This window comes from Buceros rhinoceros, unplaced genomic scaffold (assembly GCF_000710305.1).
Source record: "Buceros rhinoceros silvestris isolate BGI_N320 unplaced genomic scaffold, ASM71030v1 scaffold19941, whole genome shotgun sequence".
NCBI classification, from domain to species: domain Eukaryota; kingdom Metazoa; phylum Chordata; class Aves; order Bucerotiformes; family Bucerotidae; genus Buceros; species Buceros rhinoceros.
This window is the reverse complement of record NW_010393947.1, coordinates 40,191-48,791: the sequence shown is the minus strand read 5'-3', so window position 1 is coordinate 48,791 and position 8,601 is coordinate 40,191. Positions and strand designations below refer to the sequence as shown.

Genomic DNA, 8,601 nt, shown 5'->3' with positions numbered 1-8,601 from the left:
GGACTGTTAAGCACATGCTTGATAATGTCAACTTAGTAATACCCAAATCCTGTTGACTTTAATAAGGCTTACGCGTATTTATTTAAACGCTGAGCGAACTTAGGGCTTGACATCTCAGGAGCCAGTCCTGTCCAGCCCTGCTCGCGCTGCAGCCCGGATGGGTGTGAGCGGTTCTGCTGGCTCTGATGGCCTTGCTGTCCAAAAGAAACCACCGTGGCTGCTACAGCAGGACCTGCTGGTGGTACCTCTGGGCAGCCGAGCTGCAGGTTCTGAACTCCGTCTGGAATGAGCTTTGCTCTCTCTGAGCTTGAGGAGATCTGAGCTTCATGAGCTCTGTGAATGGAACTTCCAATCAGCACCGAGAGCAACAATGAATGGAGTTGTTGTGGGCTGGTTTTGGCTGGTGACTGACAGCCTGACTTCTCTTCTGTGGAGGATCCTACAAGTTTGGGTTTCTATGAGCAAAACAGTGACAAAATTGCAATTTTCCTGTTTCTTGATTGTTTTTTCCATTAATAAAAATGCATTCCTCGCTTTCTTCTGGATAGTCTTTAAAAGTAGTTCCTTGTTTTGTCTGGGACAACTTAGATCTGTGGAAACCCCCCAATCCAAAAGAAATCAAGTGCCAGGTTCTCAGGCAGCAAGAAATGAAGATATTCCCCATGAAAATGCCAGTGAGAGCTGTAGCTTTTGCCGAAAGGGGAAGTAAAAGATAATTTTGTGATGGAGATTCTGCCTGACCAAAGCCCTACCACCACCCCAATAGGTTCTAGTCTCCAAAGCCAGTCTGTGAGCCACCCGACTCAGCCGTAGCTGAAAGCAGCGAGGGCTTTTACAGCCTTGGCAATATTCTGTCCTCCTCGGCAGAGCGAGCTGTGGGTATTGTTGAGGCGAACCAAGCGACCGGCAAAGCCATTTTTGTTTGAACACTTGTTTAAACAAAGTTTATGGAGGGTGCAGCAGCGACGGCGGCAGGGGTGGTAGTAAATCGTGTCCTGCGTGCCACTGTCCTCCGCTGAGCGCCTCGCCGAAGGGCGCGGGCTCCTGCCTGGGCTCGCCAGCCACCTGGCTCCATGTGCGGAGCCTGGCCCAGGGAGAGTGCAAGGAGATGGTGATTTGGGGGATTTTTCGGGGGTTTGTTTGGTTTTTTGTAGTGCTTTGGGGAGCCTAGATTAACTCAATTTTGGTTTTACTTAAAACTGTGTTTTAGTATGTGAGAGGAAAAAGCCAGTTTTGCAGTATTGGGAGTTCTCCTTGCGGACGCAAAACTGGTTAAAAATTCCCCTTTCTGTCCCCTGCTTGTTTCCTTGTTAGCACCCCAGTCCCAATCTGGCATGTTTCGTGTTGACCTTAAATTTCTTCACCTGTTTTTTCTAGCAAATGTGTTCATGGACGATGCGGTCACTTGAGCAAATGTTTATCAGAAGCCCTCTCGCCTCCTCTTCCCCTTCGAGCCTTTTGCATGTCTTACATTGAGGAATATTATGCAGCAGTTTATTTTTCCTGGCAGTGAATTATAGTGACCTGCATGAATGAATGGAATGGGACTAAGGATCACGTCATTTATTGAAATGTCTATTTCTTTCCTATAGAGAGGCAGAAAAGTAAATAATGAGCCTTTCCAGAAGTGACTAGAGATTTGGGGTGCTGGGCACCCAGCTGGTGGCACCCGAAGGAGCCCTGATCTCCCCTGAGCACATACTCAGCATTTTCTGATGCCCAGGCCCCAGCAGTATGAAAGCAGAAGCCCCAAAGTGTCTTTTGCACGTCACAAACCTGTGTTTTGGAGTTCTGCCTGCTGAATCGTTTAACTTCCTTTTTGCATTTAATTTGGTGAGTTAAAGGGTGTCGTCGTTAGTTTACTCTGAAAGCCCACGCGTGGGAATGCATGCCCTGAGGTGCCTGTGTGGAGCTCACTGAGAGCCTTCCAGGAGGTGCTGCGCTGGGACTCGACCCCAGAAGGGGGGATGGATGTGAGGGGGCTCAGCCTTCTCTGGGATGCTGAAAGCTTGTAATGATGGTGGAGGCTGGGCACCAAGCTGCTGAAGCAGTAAATTAAGGCTGGCCAGGAAGGGAAACTCTGACAGCTTTTCTCATTAAGACTGTTCCATAGAAGTTAATTTTATGCCTTTTTCTTTTTTTTTTTTTAGTATGAATTTTCAGTTCCCACAGGGTTGCGGAGAGTTATGGATGTTTGTTTAGAGGCAATTGTGTATGTATACCGCATCTTACAAACTACAGGTTGTAATTTTAGGTCCAGTTGTGTGTGGAAGTCTGTCATCTGACAGCCTCTGAAATTGCTTTTCCTATACGGTTTAACTGGTTCCAGAGCCGATTAAGTGTAAGTAATAGCAAATGGTACTAAACGTGGTAACATACTGCACTCACACGAGCGTCTGTATGGTGTAATGCAGAGAACCCTCTGGTTATGTCACAGATTTGGGAGGTATCCCAGCAAACATCATGCCAAATAATGACACAATGCTGGTTAGGAATATCCAGTATTTCTTGTTGCCAATAACTTTCCAAACTTTGAACTCTTTTGTCAATTAAAAGCCTGGAGCCAGCAGGGCTGAATAGTTCTCAGTCAGAATGTAGGTGTGAACTGTTCTCGTTTTTACCTTGTAATTACTTGCAAGAACCCTCTTAAAATAGTCAGCTCAGCTCAGATGGTCTCATTCAAGTTTACAAACTTGGCAAAACCCTTGCACTGGATTTTTTACAATGGGAGTAGAAAATGCTGAAGAAAAAAGCAGCAAGTCATTGGCAGCCCCTCCGTGTTGCACAGGATACCGGTGCACATTGGCGGTGTTAGCGGGGAACGGCCGAGCTGGCCAGGACATTCTGGTGGGACAAAGTTATTTAAATGTTTGGGATACCCCAATCGATCGGCTTTCCCCCTCCCCTCCGTGGCAAACCGGGGACGGACGTGGGCTGCAGGCAGGGTTTTGCTGAGGGCTGATGAGTGAGATGCAGCAGCAGCAAACGGTGATGATACAGAACTCCACCGGGATCCTGCGAAAGGGAGACGAGGCGGGTTGTAGCTTTTTACCGGAGTGCTACCCGGAGGCTTCAGCTAATATCGGGTACTTATTGTCCAAGGCGATGTGCCAGCACGCAGCAATTGCTCGCACCGAGACCCGCGGAGAGGCGGGAGAAGGACGCGTCACTGTCCAGTTCAGGGATGAAAACCCCAGCTGGGGAGGGATGAGATTTCTTGCCCTGGGTCACACAGGAAGCTGGTGGCAGAGCCAAAAAGTAAAGCTGGTACTTGAATGCTAATCCAGCACCTTAATTAAAAGACTGTTCTTTCCCTTGTACGGTTTAACCCATCGGCCGGTTTTTAACATGCAGCCGAGGTGCCTGTCAGGTCTTTTGTACTTAACAGCAGGTAGAAAGTCGCATTTTTATACTAACAGACTAACTCCATTCTCATTAAACAGATATAAAGTCGTGCAGTCTTCAGGGAGAACGAGCAAGAACGAGGTGGTTCTCGCTGAGGAGTTGCGTTGTCGTGAATCCGGGTTGTAGGAAGCGCCGTGGGAATGCAGCCACCGAGACTTGTATATAATTAGATCACTCTTGGATTGCAATTATCGCTAGAGTACAGTTTCAGCAGTTCTGGTTAAGCATGAAAGTAACTAATTGAATTTGTATTTTAACAGGGAAAAAGAAAAAAAAAAAAGGTTAGTCTTTGAAGAGTGCTGGTGCAGGTAGCCATTGCTGTCCTATTTAACGTCACCAGCCAGGGGAACAAAGGCCGGTTCGGTTTGAGATGCAGTTCAGCGCATTGCCTCATTTTCTGGATTTTATAAGCAGCTGCGATAGCATGACGCATCTTCCAAGAATGTATAAGAATACCCTGCTGTTTACTATAAAATTGAACGTGGCTTGTCAGAAATACATGGATTTAAAAGGTCCTTTGGCAGGCAGTTTAGCTGTGCTTTGGCGAGTTTCTCGTTTGCCTAACAGCCAGGCCCTGGGTGCTGGTTCCGGAGGAGCGAGCTCCAGAGGTGGCAGGGTACCACGCAGCTGTCCCTTCCCAGTAACACGTATTTTCATACGAAAACAGTGGGAGAAGGACTTCTCATCCGGGAAGGGTTTTAAAGGACTCTCAGTTTAAAGCTTGTGCCCCAGGAATCTCCTGTACGAGCAATTTACTGATGGCTGTGCAGGAAAATGCTTTTATTCTGAACTCTTGGAGGCTTTAGAGGGTTTTAGGATGAATTTTACTCTTGCTTTTTACAGCATGTTATTAGAAAACATCTGATTAAAAGGGAATCAACTTTCTGCTGTTGGTACGTCACTGTTTATGTTTCCCTTAGCTTAGACAGAGGAAAAAACTTTGCTTTTATTTCTGGTCAGTTTTATGTTTGGATTTTCACGTGCTCTTGGTCTGTAGCTGTGAACGTGGCACAGACAATGTATTTCTTCTGAAGACACATTTCCCTTTCATCATTCCCAAAGTCATAAACACAGAAACATTGTTATTTGCTCTTTGCTGAGGCTCGTCTTGTCAAAATAAAGTTCAGAATTAGTTTGACTGAACTATAGTTCCTTCCTTAATTTCCAGCAAGGGGTTTTTAGGGTTCGGGTTCCATACGAAGGAGGAACTGACCCCAGCTAGCGCATGCCTTGGACGCTGCATCCCCCGTGTCTGGCAGGAGTTAAGGGCAGGTATTACAACCAAGCCTAAACTTGCGTGTCTGGCAGATGTGCCTGGAGTTGTTGACTGGCGCTTCACAAGAACAGGCTTTGGCTTGACGTCTTCACCCCAGCGCTTGCGGCGTGGGGCATGATGAGACAGGGGCGGGAAGCATGAAGGAATCCACACTGATGCTTGCCCTCCGGTGTTTGGTTAGAGCGAGAGGGAAGAAGATTTTATTTAATGTACTGATAAGCCCGAGTGTGGACTTTACACCTGGCACTAGGCTTTTGGCAAGGCACGTGCATCTGAGAAGAAATTACACAAATTGTTTAGTGCTGGAGGCTGCGCAGTTCGCTCCTGAAAACAAAGAGCCCAGTGTGATGATTCAGCTAAAGGCAAATGGAAGCTAATGGCTTTTTTTCCCCCTTAGTAAGGTAAAAATATCCCAACCTGATAGTTTTATGGTGTTAAAGATTCTGATTTCCTTGGAGCAGTCTGGCTAGATGTCACTGTGTGAACAAATCCTAGTGTCATTACTTCATCTGCTGGGTGAGTTTGTCACGGTTGGAATCTGTCCTGCAGTCTGCTGGGGGAGGACTGGTCTCCCTGTCCCACTTTCTGTCTTATTACAGCCCCAAGGCAGGTATTTCTCTTTCTTTTGATGAGTGATGAACAGGATATTGTCTCAGCTCTGTTATTATCATTTTTAATCATGCCTTCTAATTCATGCAGTGTTCTACTCGTGGAAATGCAAGCAGGAATTTGCAGGAGCTGTCTGGAGATGCCACCAAGACTTGCTTGGTTAAATGAGCAATTGGCACATGGCGACAGCCACGCCTGTGTCTAGTAAGAGGGGCTTGTTGACCCGAGCCAGTCTTTTCTAACACTTTTGTTACGGAAAAAAATGGCAGTGAAATGGGCAGTAAATCGGTGAAGTTACATCCTCTTAAAAATCAAAAACAAAAAAGGAAAGAAGTTATCACAAATGCAGGAAAGTCCTCACTGAGCTGTGATACAGCCTGGGCGAAGGGACCGTGTTAGAGGCAAACACCAGGCGGTTCATCCTGTCTGCCTCGTTAAGGAGGAGTTTGCCCCTGCATTTCTGGAGGCTGTCCCCGAGTGCAGGAGGAAACGCAGAGGTGGGACAACCCCGTGACAGCAGGGGCATGGCTGCATACTGATGGACGGGGTGAATCCTGGCGGAGACCACCACGCTGGTGGTTTGGGGGATTAAACTAGGATTAAAAGAGATGTAGCAGAGGCAGAGGTGGATGGAGATGGCGCTCGGTGGTAGGTACCAGGGGCTGTCCATGAGCATCGTTAGCTGAGGCTGGATGGGACAGGGCTGGGAAGATCCCAGAGTGAAAAGGTGTGGAGAGTCTTCCCAGAGGTTTGCGAGGTTTGCAGGAGAGAAAAAAACAGTGAAGGATGGTATGGGGATGAGATAGGTAAGAGGGTGAGAGATCTGTCAGTACCCAAGTGTGGACAGATCAGTAAAACGTGAAATTCTGCGGTTATTAAAAAGATAAAAAAGGCTGCTCTTAAAACCTTCATGTTGGTATCCTCTCCTCTCGCTGCTCTACAAACCACCGTGTGACTGGAAGTCCGGAGGTGGCTCTCTCTTACGGCTGTTCAGGGGTTTAAGTCATTAGGTCATCTCTGGATTACTACCGTTCCCATGGTGCAGCTTCAACGGCAGTTGTTCCTTTTTAACTTAACTTTTAACTTAAAACCTTCAAAACTCATAGTTTGTTAAGCACATTTGAATATTGGACTGCTCTGTAAATATAAAACATCAAGATTATTTTTTCAGGTTGCTCTTCAAAAGGTTGCATGAATACACTAGAATTTTTCACTGTTCACCTAAGAAAAACACTGATGCTGTCAGAACTTGAGCTGAGTGAAGAACTCAACGTGACAGTGTATTGGTTGGAATGCAGTTAATTTTTACTATTTTTACAAAATGCTTGTGAAGGTCTAAAATGGTACCTACTTGTAGGAGTTTTTAATCACCGTCACAAACCAGGTGATCAAAACAGTTGCTCATAAGTTGTTCGTATATTCTGCATTTGCAGGTGAATAAAGGTGCCTTGGTTGGTGTTTGTTCCTGCTGTCAGATGGGATTATGTGCCTTACTGAGCAGCAGGATTGCGTTTAGCCGTTGGCGTCCAGCGTACTTTTCCGTCCATACCTGTGCTAACGCACTGTCTAGAGTGTTTGTGAAATGCTTTTGGATGAACATTCCAGCAAATGACTGCTGCCCCTCCCCAAAGAGAGTTCAAGAGCTGTAGAAAGTCACAGGTAAAACCTTGCTTGTGTTGGAGCACAAAGTTTGTGTCCAAGCATGGCCAGCTCAAGCGCATCATAAAGGCCATTGTGCCTTACAAACGTTACCCGGATTTACTTGAATTACTAGAGGTATAATGACAACTGTGCTTAATCGGGGTTTCCTCAAGAGCTGTTGTCATCAACCTCCGGTCCAACGTTTAGAACAGGTTCTGGATTCTGTGTGGCAGAAGTGAGTGAAATCCTGATGGAGAGAGACGTCCCCTCCTGACGTGGGACCACGAGATGGCAAACTTCATCCCCAGGAAAGGCAAGACCAAAGGCTAAGTGAGGTCCAACATGGACATGTCTTGAGGCTGAGCCGGGATGGTCCAGCACCAGGCACCGAAGCTAGGCACTGGAGCTTCTCTCCTGCTCTCTCCTGTGCTCTGAGTGTCCGGGTACGGTCACTCAGCCACTGGTCGGCCGTGTCTAGCAGGGGAGGCAGGGAGCTGGGGCAGGGGGTTACCGCCGTCCCGCTGGTCCTGGTACACCTGCAGGGCTCAATAGAGCGTGTGTGCTCTGTAAGAGCAGGGGGAGAAGTGTAGAAATACGAGAGGGCTTTTAAAGGTTTACGTCATCTTTTCCATTTTACTTTAACGGCAGAGCTGTTTTCAGGGAAGGAAATTTGGGGGGTGAAAAATACGCAGTCAGGTCACGGAACAACAGCAATCTCACTCCCACCGTGTGCTGTGTGGCATTGCTGGGTACGCTGGTGAGTTAAGCCCACTGCCGCTGGGAGAGGACATCGTCCCAGTGGGAGAGGTGCTGCTGGGCGCCCCTTTGGCAGAGCCTACTGGAGAGCCCAGTCCAACGGCGCGGGACCCCAGCACTGTCTCTGGTTGGTGTAAGGCGGCTGGGGGCTGTGACAGGACACAGGGTGGTGGTTCTGGGTGTAAAAATTGTCCAACGGAGCGGGACCCCGGCACTGTCTCTGGTTGGTGTAAGGCGGCTGGGGGCTGTGACAGGACACAGGGTGGTGGTTCTGGGTGTAAAAATTAATGCAGTCTAACAGGACAATAGAATTTTATCACTCGTCTGTGAGAAGTCACAAGTTGTTTTTCATGTTCTCTTGTAACCCTTTTCTCTTAGGGAACACTGAAAAGAATTTCAATGAAAATTTCAGCTCCCCATTGTCCTGTTTCCCCTGTTTTTCCCCACACTAAAATAAAGCCTCTCCCTGCTTTGTTCTGGCGCGTACGAAGCTTTTGCTTATGCGAGGGCTGTGTGAGGGATACTGCAAGCGAGCTCCGAGGTGAGTGGTGTACAGCTCTCGCTGCTCTGCTGCCTGCTGCTCCCCAGGGCTGCTGAATCCCTCGCTCTGCCAGCCTGACCACAAGGCTCGGCTTTGAGGGAGAACTGGTCTTAAAACTCTGTTGATGATGTTTTAAACCAATCATCTGTTTTAAACCATCGCCTGCCTTAGCCCTGGGCTTGCTGGATGTTCCCGTCTCTGCACCCCCTGCTCTACGTGTGCTTTGGAAGGATTTTAACTAGTTCTGGTTGTGACGTGGTTTTTTTCCTACTGTTTTCACTGGCATCACTGGGCTTTACATCAAACCAAATAAGCCAGTCTTGCTTGCTCTTTTTTTTTTTTTGCTCGCTGCCGTGTGAGAAGGGGCTGTTGG

The 8,601-nt window shown here is 47.6% G+C and overlaps 1 protein-coding gene across 1 annotated transcript in view; it reads left to right on the top strand.

Annotated features, from left to right (window-relative positions):
• The window catches only part of FGFR2 (fibroblast growth factor receptor 2), an 81,215-nt gene that overhangs the window by 32,773 nt on the left and 39,841 nt on the right, over positions 1–8,601 (top strand). The window lies entirely within an intron of this gene.